Consider the following 15,846-nt stretch of genomic DNA (forward strand, 5'->3'; position numbering starts at 1 on the left):
GAATTTTAGCACACTCTGCGCTCGTAGCAGCTTTAAGTGCGAACAGCTCGACCCACCGACTACATACATCTTCTACTATAAAGATCCAGCGATTCCCTTCTTGGGTCTCAGGGAGAGGACCAAACAAGTCGATAGATATGACTTCGAACCTTCTCGCCGTAGCTGGCGTCTGTACTAGGCCAGCTGGTTTCCGGGTATCCACTTTATATCTCTGACAGGGAACGCATCGCTTGATGTAGTCAGCTACCTGGGCTCTCATACCTGGCCAGTAGTATCTGGCTCTCAGACGTTCCAAGGTGCGCTCGACACCAAAGTGACCAGCGGTCGGTGCGTCGTGTAGGTCGGCGAGGGCGCGCGCGCGCTCGTGCTGCGGCACCACGAGGCAGGGCTGCTCGACGTCCTCGTCGTCGGCTGAGCACCTGTACAGAATGCCGTCTGACATGACGTAGCCTTTGTCGGACCACACTCGCGCTTTAAAGGGATCGTTCGATTCCATGTCGTCTATAACTTTCTTGACTTCAAGATCTTTCATCTGGTTCTCTCTGATATCTGCTGGGTTTCGCGTGGGCATATCCACGATAGTATAACAGAAGTCGCACGCATCATCGTTAGCGCACGATGGACGCGATAGTGCATCGGCGATAACGTTCTTTTTACCTGGTGTATAATTTATCTCAAGATTATACTCTTGTAGCGACAGCGCCCAGCGTGCTAGACGACCACTCGGCGATTTCAAGCTCATGAGCCATTTCAGCGGTTGGTGGTCGGTCATCACACGTACTGTCGATCCTTCTATATATCCTCTAAATTTCTGCACCGCCCATACAACCGCGAGCGCTTCTCTCTCCGTCGTCGTGTAGTTTTTCTCGGCGCTATTGAGTAGGCGGCTGGCGTATTCGATTGGACGTTCGTCAGGCCCCTCCCCTTGCATCAAAGCAGCCCCGAGGGCGTAGCCACTACTATCAGTGTACAGCGAGTAGGGTTTTGTGCCATCAGCTTGTCGTAATATAGGTGCAGATGTAAGTTTTACCTTTAACTGTTCGAATGCATCTTGCTGGGGTTGCTCCCATCGCCAGGTGCTGGCCTTCTTCAGCAGATCCGTCAGCGGTTTGGCTGTAGCAGCAAAGTTAGGGATGAAACGCCGGAACCAACTTGCGGCTTGAATGAAGCTCTTGAGATGCTTAAGATTTAGTGGTGGGGTCATGGCTGCGATGGCGGTCACTTTCTGGCAGTCCGTGGACAAGCCGCCTGGCACTATCACATGCCCCAAAAATCTTATGGAGTCTCTAGCGAAACAGCTTTTCCCTCGATGGACGCGCAGCTTGAACATCCGCAGGCGTTGAAAAACAGCCTCCAGGTCTTCCAGGTGCTTCTCGTATGAGTCTGAAAGTAAGCACAAATCATCAAGGTAAGCCCATATATTGATATCCTGTAGGTTGGATTTAAAACGGTCCATCAACCTTTGAAAGGTAGCGCCCGAGTTCCTCAGACCCATCGGCATTCGTTTGAACCTATAAGTCCCTAACGGCGTGACAAACGCAGTCTTATCCCGATCTTCAGGCTGTACTAAAGCCTGAAAGTATCCCGAGCGAAGGTCAAGAGTTGACATGTAGTTGCTCGCCTTTGCCTCGTGAAGGATATCTTCCATCCGAGGAAGTGGATACCGGTCGGGTTCGGTGACTGAATTAAGCTTCCTATAGTCTACGCATAAGCGCACTCCTCCATCTTTCTTTCCTACTAAAACAACGTTTGCAGCCCATGGTGATTCGCATTCTTCTATTATGTCCTGCTCGAGTAACTTTTGCAGCTCCTTTTCTAATATCTCCTTCTTACCTGCAGACATTCTATAGGGTGGTGACGCAATAGGTTGTTGACCCTTCTTCACCTTAATGCAGTGCATAGCGTACTCGGTAGGCGGGCCATCAGCTGCGAACACGTCGGCATACTTGGACAGCAGCTGATCCAGCTGGGACCTCTGGTCACTAGTAAGCTTAGTACCCTCTTCATCTCTAAGGTAGACAGACTGATCATTATTTAAAGCGAGAAGTTCATCATTTTGCGATGGTGAGTGGTCATCGTTTTTAGATGGTAAGTGGTATGTAACAAAATCATACTTGGTACTCGGAGAGTCACTAAAGTACCAGACTTGTTGAGGCGCATCAACTATTATGCCTGCCTGAGTAATAAAGTCAAGGCCGAGTAAAGTTCTAGCATCGGCAGCATCAGGTAGTACCATAAAGGTAATGGGCAAATCGCGGCCTCCCAATTCGAGTTCTGTGTCACCGGTGAAAATTCTACTCACCCGGCGAGTCCCATCAGCGAGTCTCACTGATCGTTGCGACTCGTAGAACTGCACCCCTGCATCCAGCAGGATGTGATGCAGTCCCGGGCTGGCGATGCAGTGCGTCGCTCCGGTATCCAGCATGGCGACGCCTGCTCGGCCCGCGGCGCTCACCCGCACCACGGGGCGAGCCGGTGCAGAAGTAGGTTCGTTGACTTCTGAAAAGCTGTGAAAATCCACTTGTTTATCGCCTGCTTTATTATTGTTACTGGCAGCCCTGCAGGTAGTGCACCGAGATCTCACTACCCCTAGCTGGCCACATCCATAACACCGCAACGCACTACTATTGTCGCTCTTAGAGCTTGATTCAGATTTTTCTTTCTCTTTGTCTTTTAACCTACGGCATTCTGACACTACATGCCCAAAAATATGACAAAAGCTGCACTTGGGGCGACTTTGCCGTGGTTTAATAGTTACCTTGTCAGCGTGACTCGTACTAGGCAAACTTTCCATATTATTATTATGAGAAGAGTTCTTTGAAACAGGTTTACTACTTACGTTTACTAATTCTTCTATGTTTTCTTCGACTTCCCTAGCCCTACGTAACAACCCCTCAGTACTTACGCATTCCTCACGCTTCAACCGTTTACGCACGCGTTTATGTAAAAGTCCATAACACATGTCTACTTGGATGTGGTCCTCGAGGTTGTACGGAAGTTTCGAAAGCATCGCACGAGTGCGCGCGACGAACACGTCGGCACGCTCGCTGTCCTGTTGCTCGGCGGCGAAAACATCACGGAAGATCTTGTATGGAGCTCGTGGTGCGCCGAACATGCCTCGTAGACACTCTATCGCGGCGGCCCACGTGGTCGTTGTTGCCTTCACGCCTTGCCACCAGACAGCTGCCTCACCAGTGAGAAGCATGGGTAGGCCTCGCAGAGCGTGTTCATCGGAGACGTTAGTGCAGTCCTTATACACCTCGACTGCATCGATGAAAGCTTCTAGCACGTCGGGATCGCGCGGCAAACTCCCCGCGAAGCGAGCCGAACACTTCGCGAACGTCCCGCATGGCGGCGGCGCGGGCGGCGTGCTGATATTTCCACCCGAGATCCCTCGGATGAGTGCGGCGAGCTGGCTCTCCGTTATCATCAGTGCAGAAGGCGACTCCCGGGTCGCGCTTCCGATGAGATCTTCTACTTCTTGCTCCCGGTCATCCGGGCTGGCCATCCCTTCGTTTTTCGACTCCGTCCGGGTCTTGCTGCGCGTCGTCATCGCGTCGTAGTAGGGTTAGGTAGCGATGTGTCGCTTCACAATCACCCAAAATGGCCGTTGGCTTCCCAGAAGCGCGACGGACCTCTCGTACGCGATGTAATTAACTCGACGCGATAGGTATCCCCGTTCGTTACGTAAAACGTCTATTGAGTTGACCTCACTTTAGCACGGCAGTGTTCATGGATCGTAACAAAATGTCCGTTGACGTTGGCCCCACGTTGGGCGCCACTATGAGCTAATAAAATGCTTGGCTCACATAAAATAAAAGTATATTACAAATAACAATCACTTGAATTACATAGGCACGAGGTAAATAATGTTAACGCGGCAGGGCTCGTGACGAGCTCGCTGTCTTGCGTGCGTGCACGTTGTCGAACATGGGAGTACTGAGGGGCAGACGGAGGAGCGGGACGCGCCTGCGGCGGTCACGGGGAAATGCTTGGCGGCACCCCCGCGCCCCACTGTCGCGTACAATGCCTACACGTTGCCTTACAATAGTTAGTATTTTCCATTTTCGAAATAAGATAACTATATCAAGTGGGGTATCATATGAAAGGGATTCACCTGTGCATTCTAAAACAGATTTTTATTTATTTTTATGCATCATAGTTTTTGAATTGTCGTGCAAAATGTCGAAAAAAGACGACTGTAGTACGGAACCCTCATTGCGCGAGCCTGACTCGCACTTGACCGGTTTTTTACAGATGTTATGAGAGAATAATTAATGCACCAGTAGGGAACGTTACTTGTATGGAATTGGAGGAGTTTACAGAACAATTCGTTAACAAAACCATCAAGCACGACGAAATTTTTTACACTACTCCTAATCAAGAGCTATTTACTCTAGCCCAAATGGAATACTTTGAGTAAGTTATGTTCAACCTTTTTGCGTAGTCAACCATTCAGGGCGTTCATGATCCATCCATACCTTACCAATCGCAACAGTAGGTATGCTTAATAATTATTAAGCCTGTTAATTTAAGTTTAATTATTTTTTTTTTTTAATTTAGATACAAGTTAGCCATTGACTGCAATCTCACCTGGTGGTAAGTGATGATGCAGTCTAAGATGATAGCGGGCTAACCTGGAAGGGGTATGGCAGTTTTTATTAAACCCATACCCCTTTGGTTTCTACACGGCATCGTACCGGAACGCTAAATTGCTTGGCGGCACGGCTTTGCCGGTAGGGTGGTAACTAGCCACGGCCGAAGCCTCCCACCAGACCAGACCAGAAATTTAGAAATGATAAAATTCCAAACCCCTGCCAGGAATCGAACCCGGGACCTCCCACTATTAAGCGCTCACCACTGCGTCAGGGAGGTCGTCAAATTTAATATGACATTCTTACTGATAATCGAAACTGTTTTTATATTAATATACTCGTACCTACCTAATATTACTAAATGATTAACAAAGAAGAATCTAATTTAATTATAACAAACTAAATTAATTAGTGCAATCTATATATATAAAATTCGAAGTCCTGACTGACTGACTGGCGTATATATCAACGCACAGCCTAAACCGCTGGTCCTAGAAACATGAAATTTGGAGGGTGTGTTCTTTGTAAAGAGTAGGTATCCACTAAGAAAGGATTTTTTGGAATTCCATCCCTAAGTGGGTTAAATGGGGGATGGAAATTTGTATGAAAGTCCGTCATTTTTTAAGTTATTTGCATGAAAATTGGTATTTGGGTTTTAGGCAACAAATTAAGAAATATGTATTTCAGAATTTTTGGAAATTCAACCCCCACCTCCATCATCTCTCATCATCCGGGTCAGCTAGTCAATAAATAAAATAAAAACGATTTCGATTCAAAATGAATGCCGTATATAATACCTGATAAAATTTATATATATAAAAGGATAAAAAAAAAAAATAAAAAAAAAAATAAAAAAAAAAGATTCCGATGAATTGAGAACCTCCTCCTTTTTTTGAAGTCGGTTAAAAAGGTGACTGACTGATCTATCAACACACAGCTCAAACTACTGGACGGATCACGCTGAAATTCGGTATGCAGATAGCTATTATAACGTAGGCGTCCGCTAAGAAAGGATTCTTCAAAATGCAACCCCTAAAGGGGTAAAATAGGGGTTTGAAGTTTGTATGAAAGTCTGTCAGTTTTGAAGTGTCTATAAAGAAGTTTTGTAGTTAATATTTTTGCAATTAGCAGTATGACATATTTCATTAAGCTCATGTTAAAATCTCATAGTTAAAGATCAAACCTAAGGGTGTAAAATAGGGGTTTAAAATTTGTGTAGTCCACGCCGACGAAGTCGCGGGCATAAGCTAGTCTATTATAAAATAATGTAACACGTAGCTTGCATGTAATTGTATAATCATTATATATTTGGCATGTACATATGTATTGTTAATGTACCTAACTTTGCAATGCCCTAACGGGGCTTCATGTAACCATGAAAGCAAATGAATAAATAAATCTAAATCTAATATGAGATTTTACATCCCTACGTTGATAGATGTAGCTCGGAATGTAATGTCATATAAGCTTATAGAGATTGTATGGGGACCAGTAGTACCGCGACAGGAATGTGACAGCTGGTGACAGGAAGGAGGAGGAGGAGGAACGTGCTCCCTCGAGATATCACCTTCACGATGTTGCGCCAAACAAAAAAAAATCCCTGCTGGAGGCCGTACGGAAGGCATTGCAGAAGGGTGTGTCGACCGCTTCTTGAATCTGGTCGAACCAACGTCTCGGGCTAATAGCTATCTGCATGCCAAATTTCAGCCCAATCCGTCCAGTAGTTTCAGCTGTGCGTTGATAGATCAGTCAGTCAGTCACCTTTTCCTTTTATATATTTAGACTAGCTTATGCCCGCGACTTCGTCCGCGTGGACTACACAAATTTAAAACCCCTATTTCACCCCCTTAGGGGTTGAATTTCCAAAAATCCTTTCTTAGCGGATGCCTACGTCATAATAGCTATCTGCATGCCAAATTTCAGCCCAATCCGTCCAGTAGTTTCAGCTGTGCGTTGATAGATCAGTCAGTCAGTCAGTCAGTCAGTCAGTCAGTCAGTCAGTCACCTTTTCTTTTTATATATCGTACTATTTTAGACTCTGATCTCTGATTTCAGTTCAATGTTCGTAAAAATATTTTATTGCAAGGAATACGGGTATAACTGTCTTCTCTTCGTAATCAATCTTTTAATATGGACCATAGCTGCCGGCCTGTATAATCAACTCTTCAAGACCTATATTTGGAAGGTAAGGAGTGTTTAATATGGATCATAGCTGCCGGCCTGTATAATCAACTCTTCAAGACCTATATTTGGAAGGTAAGGAGTGTTTAATATGGATCATAGCTGCCGGCCTGTATAATCAACTCTTCAAGACCTATATTTGGAAGGTAAGGAGTGTTTAATATGGATCATAGCTGCCGGCCTGTATAATCAACTCTTCAAGACCTATATTTGGAAGGTAAGGAGTGTTTAATATGGATCATAGCTGCCGGCCTGTATAATCAACTCTTCAAGACCTATATTTGGAAGGTAAGGAGTGTTTAATATGGATCATAGCTGCCGGCCTGTATAATCAACTCTTCAAGACCTATATTTGGAAGGTAAGGAGTGTTTAATATGGATCATAGCTGCCGGCCTGTATAATCAACTCTTCAAGACCTATATTTGGAAGGTAAGGAGTGTTTAATATGGACCATAGCTGCCGGCCTGTATAATCAACTCTTCAAGACCTATATTTGGAAGGTAAGGAGTGTTTAATATGGATCATAGCTGCCGGCCTGTATAATCAACTCTTCAAGACCTATATTTGGAAGGTAAGGAGTGTTTAATATGGATCATAGCTGCCGGCCTGTATAATCAACTCTTCAAGACCTATATTTGGAAGGTAAGGAGTGTTTAATATGGATCATAGCTGCCGGCCTGTATAATCAACTCTTCAAGACCTATATTTGGAAGGTAAGGAGTGTTTAATATGGATCATAGCTGCCGGCCTGTATAATCAACTCTTCAAGACCTATATTTGGAAGGTAAGGAGTGTTTAATATGGATCATAGCTGCCGGCCTGTATAATCAACTCTTCAAGACCTATATTTGGAAGGTAAGGAGTGTTTAATATGGATCATAGCTGCCGGCCTGTATAATCAACTCTTCAAGACCTATATTTGGAAGGTAAGGAGTGTTTAATATGGATCATAGCTGCCGGCCTGTATAATCAACTCTTCAAGACCTATATTTGGAAGGTAAGGAGTGTTTAATATGGATCATAGCTGCCGGCCTGTATAATCAACTCTTCAAGACCTATATTTGGAAGGTAAGGAGTGTTTAATATGGATCATAGCTGCCGGCCTGTATAATCAACTCTTCAAGACCTATATTTGGAAGGTAAGGAGTGTTTAATATGGATCATAGCTGCCGGCCTGTATAATCAACTCTTCAAGACCTATATTTGGAAGGTAAGGAGTCTTTGGTTCCACAGGTGCAATTAAAGCACCCGTTGTGCCAGATCCTTTTTTAGGGTTCCGTACCTCAAAAGGAAAAACGGAATTCTTATAGGATCACTTTGTTGTCTGCCTGCCTGCCTGCTTGCCTTCCTGAAAGACCAGCAACGCATTGACGGTTCCTCTGGTGGTGAGGAATGTTCATGAGTGGCTGTAATCACCTAACATCAGGTGACCCGCCTGCCTGCTGGTTTGTAACTATGCCCTCGATGCGCGAGTCTGATTAGCACTTGCTCAGTTTTTTACTATCAAAACTATTCTTTTTATAGGAAACAAGTTGATGCCCGTGATTTCGTCCGCGTGGATTTTGGTTTGTAAAAATCCCGAGGGAACTCTTTAATTTTCCGGGATAAAAAGTAGCCTATGTCATTCTCCAGGTCTTTAACTAAATCCATGCAAAAAATCACTTCAATCCGTTGCTCCGTTGCGACGTGAACCAACAAACAAACACACTTTCGTATTTATAACTAGCTGATACCCGCGACTTCGTCCGCGTGGAATTATGTTTTTAAAAATCCCGTGGGAACTCTTTAATTTTCCGGGATAAAAAGTAGCCTATGTCACTCTCCAGGTCTTTATCTATACCCATACAAAAAATCACGTCAATCCGTTACACCGTTGCGACGTGATTGAAGAACAAACCAACAAACCAACAAACCAATAAACCAACAAACAAACACACTTTCGCATTTATAATAAGGGTACTGATAAGGGTTACTGATAGTACACAAATTAATTTTAATGATTATAATTTGGTATTTGCAGATACTACACTATGCTCAGATTGCGTTATTCGTCTTACTATTTTTTATTTTCATTCATTTAGTCGCATGTTATGAGGATAAGGAGATCCAATACATAGAGGCTGGGGAGTCTGAATTGCATCGAAGAGTTCTAATGGTAGGTAAGCACGTTGTCGTCATCAACCGATAGACGTCCACAGCTGGACATAGGTATCTTGTAAGAACATTTACACACCACTTTCTTTCTAGATACAGCTGCTTCCTGCGACTCGTTTGATGCTGTTAGGGTTGCCAGACGTCCGGATAAAGCCGGACATACATAGGTAGGCTTTTTGATTGCGTGTCCGGCCAAAATAAACGGTGTCCGGCTTGTCCGTCTTTTGTTAGGCTTTTACATTTCGCAAACGAGCGTGGCCAAGTACAGGCGAGTCGACTGTCGGTCGCTCCCGCGGGCGGCAGTGCCACCTGAACACAAGATTTATGACAATAATAAAAAAGCTTGATTTTTACATACAATTTTTTTGTCGTACCTATAATTACTCAGACACAAAATCCTCAATAATGTAGGGTGTCCGGCCCGTCTACCCAAATGTCCGGCCAAACTGGCTGGTCTGTCCGGCTATTAGGTTTGGCGACCTGGCAACCCTAGATGCTGTCCGTCCACCTAACGCAGGGGAAGGGGACGCGGAGAGGAGGAAGGAAGCGTGGAGAATGAGGACGCGACGAGCTCAGAGGAGGGAAGCGAGAGCTAGGTATCCAGATACGCAATGACAGGAGAGGATGTGGGAAACAGGAGACACCACGAACGGCGACGGGAATCTCCCGTATCTGTGAAGTCTGCCTCAGAATGGGGAGAGTGACCTGATGGGGAGAAGGAAGCAGAAATAAAGAACTTGTAGGGAGTCAAGAAGGCGCCCCGGGAAAGAGCCACCGAGCAAGTACCGAACGGGCGCCCTCCCGCGTTTCGGCCCATATAACCGCGAGGTTGGTGGGGCCATGGGGGGTGGTGGTGCTGTCCGTCAACCTAGAAGGGAGTCTTCCAACGCTGTGCTTTCCGGTGCGAGGTCATCCTTCTAGCACTTTGGGACCTCAACGTCGTTGTTTTTTTTTTACATTTTGCACGATAATTCAAAAACTATGATGCACAAAAATAAACAAGAATCTGTTTTAGAATGCACAGGTACCCCACTTGATATAGTTATCTTACTTCGAAAATTGAAAATACTAATTATTAGTTCATGACTACAATTTATTTATATTTGTGTGATGTAACCACAAATTCACGGTTTTCAGATTTTTCCCTTTATGTATGCTATAGGACCTAGGATACCTGCTAAATTTCATGATTCTAGGTCAACAGGAAGTACCCTGTAGGTTTCTTGACAGACAGACAGACAACGAAGTGATCCTATAAGGGTTCCGTTTTTCCTTTTGAGGTACGGAACCCTAAAAATGAGGGAGAGGAAAATCTCAGTGGTCGTTATCCATTTGGTTTTCAAAAAAACATTCTAAATTCAATTCGAAAACATAGTTTCATTTGTGATACGTTTGCGAGTCCGTAGTTAGTTCCTTGTTTAGTACGGGCTCCTAAAAATGAGTTATTGAGTGTTTACTTTTTACATTGTATAGAGCCTCAATAGCTCAACGGGTACAGGAGTGGACTGAAAACCGAAAGGTCGACGGTTCGAACCCCGCCCGTTGCACTATTGTCGTACCTACTCCTAGCACAAGCTTTACGCTTAGTTGGAGAGGAAAGGGCTTAGTCATTTAACATGGCTAATATGCATAAAAAAAATGTTTTTTTTCAGTCTGGGGATTACGACATGTTAGCTGAAACAATGACAGCACCGCCCATAGCTCACATCCTGAGCGCTAGAACAACTTCTGAGGTATTTCAAATTGAACTTCTTTATGAACTAAGAGCCAGTAATAAAGATGGAAAAAATCTTACGTCAAAGCATAAAGTCTAGTTTTATTTATAATATTTTCTTCAGAATAGTATTAGAAATAACGTCATGCATTGCAAAACACTTAGTATGGTGGCAACTATCTACCAGACACTTTTAAAGGTTTAATCTGTATATAATATAAAATTCAAAGTCCTGACTGACTGACTGACATATATATCAACGCACAGCCTAAACCGCTGGTCCTAAAGACATGAAATTTGGAGGGTCTATTCTTTGTAAAGTGGAAGTTTGTATGAAAGTCCGTCATTTGTCAAGTTATTTGCATGAAAATTGGTATTTGGGTTTTCGATCACAAATGAAGAAATATGTGTTTCAGGACTTTTGGAAAATTCGCCCATAAGGGTGGTAAAATAGGGGATGAAAGTTTGTATGGGAAAGTTTTAATTATTGATATTATAATTAACTTGAATTTGGAAAGTAGGTTTTTTCTTGAGGTTAGGTGTCAGCTAAGAATATGAGAAAATCCCCCCCCCCCCCCCCCCCCTGCGCGTCCTGATGTTATAATGTTTGTTTCTGAAAAAAATGCCATTTGTTTCTTGTAGGCCACGCGGGCGAAGCCGCGAGCAGAAGCTAGTAAATTATAAATGTCATACTTAATAGCTATCTGCATGCCTTTCATCCCGATCCGCCCAGTTGTTTGAGCTGTGCGTTTATAGATCAGTCAGTCAGTCGGTCGGTCAGTCGGTCGGCGGGTCGGTCGGCGGGTCGGTCGGTCGGTCGGTTGGTCTGGCCAGCCAGCCAGGTGACTTTTATATATTTAGATTACTAGCTGATGTCCGCAACTTCATCCGCGTGGAATTAGGTTTTTAAAAAATCCCGCGGGAACTCTTTGATTTTCCGGGATAAAAAGTAGCCTAAAAGTCTCCAGGTCTTTATCTATACCCTTGCAAAAAATCACGTCAATCCGTTGCAACGTTGCGACGTGATTGAAGGACAAACCAACAAATCAACAAACAAACACACTTTCGCATTTATGATAAGGGTTACAGATTACTTTTTATCACAGAGTGTGGGTGACATTCTAACAAATCTACGAATTCTAAATATCTCTAATTTTTTTATTTTATGATTTCAGATAAAACCGAGCCTGAATAGCGCCGTGATAGTGATTTCGAACGGAGTTTATTATATTTTCAAAGCTTTGACTTCGTATTTAATGAAAAGACATTGCGAAAGATGGGTCAATGCGTCTATCATTCACTGGAATTTCGGTAAATTACTTATCTAAATATATAAATATAGCAGCTTATAATACAGGGCAAGATGCAGACCTGGCCGTAGACGAATATCCTGGCTCAAGAACCTTCGCCAGTGGTTTAACATGAGTACAAGATCACTGTTTAGGGCAGCAGTAAACAAGATCCAGTTAGCCTTAATGATTGCCAACCTCCGGTAGGAGATGGCACTTGAAGAAGAAGAAATATATAAAAAATCGCTACATAAATAAAAAAAAAGTCGAAAAAAGAACTGGACCGAATTGAGAACCACCACCTCCTTTTTAAAAGTCGATTAATAAAGAAAAGGTAACTGATTGACTGACTGATCTACCAACGCACAGCTCAAACTACTGGACGGATCGGGCTGAAATTTGGCATGTAGATCTATTATGCCGTAGGCATCCGCTAAGAAAAGATTTTTGAAAATTCAACCCCAAAAGGGATAAAATAGGGGGTGAAATAAAGGTTTGAAATTTGTATAGTTTTTTTTTTTTAATTCAGATACAAGTTAGCCCTTAACTGCAATCTCACCTGGTGGTAAGTGATGATGCAGTCTAAGATGATAGCGGGCTAATCTGGAAGGGGTATGGCAGTTTTTTATTAAACCCACACCCCTTTGATTTCTGTACCTACATTCAAAACAGATTTTTATTTGTTTTTATGCATAACTAGCTTATGCTCGCGACTTTGTCCGCGTGGACTACATAAAATTCAAACCCCTATTTCACCCCCTATTTTATCCCTTTTGGGGTTGAATTTTCAAAAATCTTTTCTTAGGTTTTTGAAAATTTGGTTTCTACTTTGGTTTGGTTTCTACCCCCTTTGGTTTCTACAAAACCACGTAGTCCACGCGGATGACCTTTTACTTTTATATATTTAGATGATTTTCAGGTAGTGGATCGATTTTCTACTTCTGGCCGATTTACTTCGCATCATTCAATTATGGCGGTGTTATTGCAGTTATATTTTTTGCTCTCAATGCGATTGTCGAGTACTGTATGTTTGTAAGTATCACTTTAATTCTCGACGCAAGAAAGAGAGTAGATTTTTTTTGGGATAGTTAGGAGGTGGGTTCACAAAATCATTCCGCATACGACTTGACCAAGAGAACAACATCTCGAACATCGACGAAAAATTTGTCTTAATTTATTTTTTGCACTAACCGCCGTACCCAGAGTCGCTTAATCGTTACTTAAGTTTAGTTAAAACGAGACAGAGATAGATAGAAATACTTTATTGCACACAAAAAATATTACATAACTATTACAGAAACAAAAACTAAAAAAATAATTGTATGCAAAGGCGGCCTTATTGCTCACAGCAATCTCTACCAGGCAACCTTTGGTGAAAGGAGAAACTAGCTGAGTGGGATAGTACTTACACGCAATACAGAAAAAAAAATTAAGTAGTATAATATTATATAATATAATTAACTATTTCAGTAATACATACAATCCATAATAGAAATATATATATATATATAATAAGTATATATATATATATATATATGTATATATATGCTCTCACATAAATCTGTCTCGTTTTAACTCAGTCTTAAGTAACGATTAGCGACTCTGAGTGCGGCTGTTACTCCATGGCCTTTGCTGTTTTCAGATAATCACTTTCCAATGTTTGATAGAAGTGGTGAAATACGAATGGACCTGGCTAAAACCTTGGTGCCTGTCGGTCATCATGGTCGCTCTCGCTATTGTTGAACTCTTCTATGTGGAGGACGATGTACCTACTCTATTTTTAATACTTCTTATATATATTGAGCCTCGATAGCTCAACGGTTAAAGGACCGTACTGAAAACCAAAAGTTCGCCGGTTCAAATCCCACCCGTTGCAATTGTCGTGCTTACTCCTAGCACAAGCTTTACGCTTAATTGGAAGGGAAAGGGGAATATTAGTCTGCAATTAACTTGGCTAATATTCTTCAAAAAAACCGACCAAGTGCGAGTCAGGCTCGCGCAATGAGGGTTCCGTACTACAGTCGTATTTTTTCGACATTTTGAATGAAAATTCAAAAACTCTGATGCATAAAAATAAATAAAAATCTGTTTTAGAATGCACAGGTGAAGACCTTAATAAGGTTCCGTTAGGGTTACCTTTTGTAATGGACCCTAACAAATAACACCTTCAGTTTTCAGGAAATTCCTACATCTTTTACACTAGTCTTTCAAGTCTGGCTGAAATTTTGATAATTTTTTGGATATACCCACGTGGACGTATTCTGGATGATATAACATTCCACTTTGGAGTTCCACCAACTAGGCTTCGAAGGTGGACCTTCTGTTTTCTTCCTTGGTTTTATTTGGTGAGTATATTCTTGTCTTATTAGTAATCTTTGAGAGATCTGCAGTCAAAATTTTAGACGAGTATATAATACCTAGGACACACAATCCAGTTGGGTAGGTCCAATTTCGAGAAAGAGGTCAGCCACCGAATTTAACTCGGTTGGGCAGCGTTCAGGAAGCTTCGAGATGTCTTTTTGTCCAAAATTCTTCAGTGCTTGAAGACCAAAGTCTTCGAACAGTGCGTGTTGCCAGTGATGACATGGATCCGAGACATGGGCCTCATAAGAAAGCTCAGAGTCACTCAGTGGGCGATGGAGAGAGCTATGCTTGGAGTTTCTCTACGTGATCAAATCAGAAATGAGGAGATCCGTAGCAGAACTAGAGTAACCGACATAGCTCAAAGAGTTGCGAAGCTGAAGCGGCTATGGGCAGGGCACATAGTTCGTAAAACCGATAGACGTTGGGGTCTCAAGGTGCTGGAATGGCGACCTCGCACCGGAAGACGCAGCGTTGAAAGACCCTCCACTAGGTAGACGGACGACATCAGACGAGTCGCAGGGAGCCGCTGGATTCAGGCGGCGCAAAACCGTGGCGTGTGGAAGTGGCCGAATTTTTTCAAAATTGATATTTGGGGGCTATAGTCAACATAAAAAAGGAAACTTGGCATTTAAAAAAAATGGCCGCTGAGTAGTTTAGCTTGATTAAAATATATCTAGCAAAGAATTTTCACTTCTACCGCATTTATACAACCTCAAAAGTTCCTCTGCTGCTGCCACTTTGATTGAGTGGTTGCATTTAGCAATTATTGTGCCCTGATCAAGTTAATATTGCAGTTAGGTTATTATAAAAGGTAAAACTCTTGAAAACCTCTGCGCGTCGTGATTAACTTTCTCTTCTGCTATGTTTATAATCAGGTGACTTGTTGGCCCACCTACGCTTGCTTGTTTGCTCGCTATTTCTATTTTTTTAAACCATTCAAAAGGGATACCAGAAGTGGATTTAAAGTCAGACAGAAAGACAAAAGGCAGGTCATTTTAAGCTATTTTTGGATTAGTTATTTGAATGTCCTCTCTTGTTAAACTTGCGCGCAGACAATGATCACACGCGTAGAGGCTTATCGAGAGGTTTACTCTTTATAAAATAAATAAAATAAAAATAAAAATAATTTTATTTCAGGCAATGACAATACAAGTTACAACCCATAACAATATACACACAATATGGAGCAGATTACATTAAATATTAGAATTGAATTGAATAACAATATAAATGTAAAAAATAAAATAAAAAAATGGAGCTAACAATTTAAAAATAAACTAATCTAAGTAAAGGTGTTATTATCGCACCGATGCAGGTTGGACCAATGTTTTGTGAAAGGATTACTAAGATCCTCTACAATAGCACATAAGATAGCGTTGGTACTGTATGTCAGTCTTTCCCAGTAGGAAGCCGTCCTCGCTCGGAGTATGGCGAAGAAGTCAGGGACCCTTATACTAACCTAACTAAAATATTAAGTTGATTACGGCACAATAATTACTATTACAACCACGCAATCAAAAATGGCGACCTAAGCACAAAAAGCATTTA

General features: G+C 42.6%; 1 long non-coding RNA gene across 2 annotated transcripts; it reads left to right on the forward strand.

Moving 5' to 3' along the window:
• The first annotated feature begins 10,583 nt into the window (after positions 1-10,583).
• Positions 10,584-14,273, forward strand: LOC138402249 (uncharacterized). 2 transcript variants are annotated; one of them, XR_011236659.1, is made up of 4 exons: positions 10,584-10,664; positions 11,821-11,956; positions 12,854-12,966; positions 14,106-14,273. It is a non-coding gene; the product is annotated as an uncharacterized lncRNA (long non-coding RNA). The 2 variants fall into 2 exon arrangements; XR_011236658.1 differs by lacking the exon at positions 14,106-14,273 and adding an exon at positions 13,577-13,675.
• Positions 14,274-15,846: the final 1,573 nt, after the last annotated feature.

This window comes from Maniola hyperantus, chromosome 4, assembly GCF_902806685.2.
Source record: "Maniola hyperantus chromosome 4, iAphHyp1.2, whole genome shotgun sequence".
Taxonomy (NCBI): domain Eukaryota; kingdom Metazoa; phylum Arthropoda; class Insecta; order Lepidoptera; family Nymphalidae; genus Maniola; species Maniola hyperantus.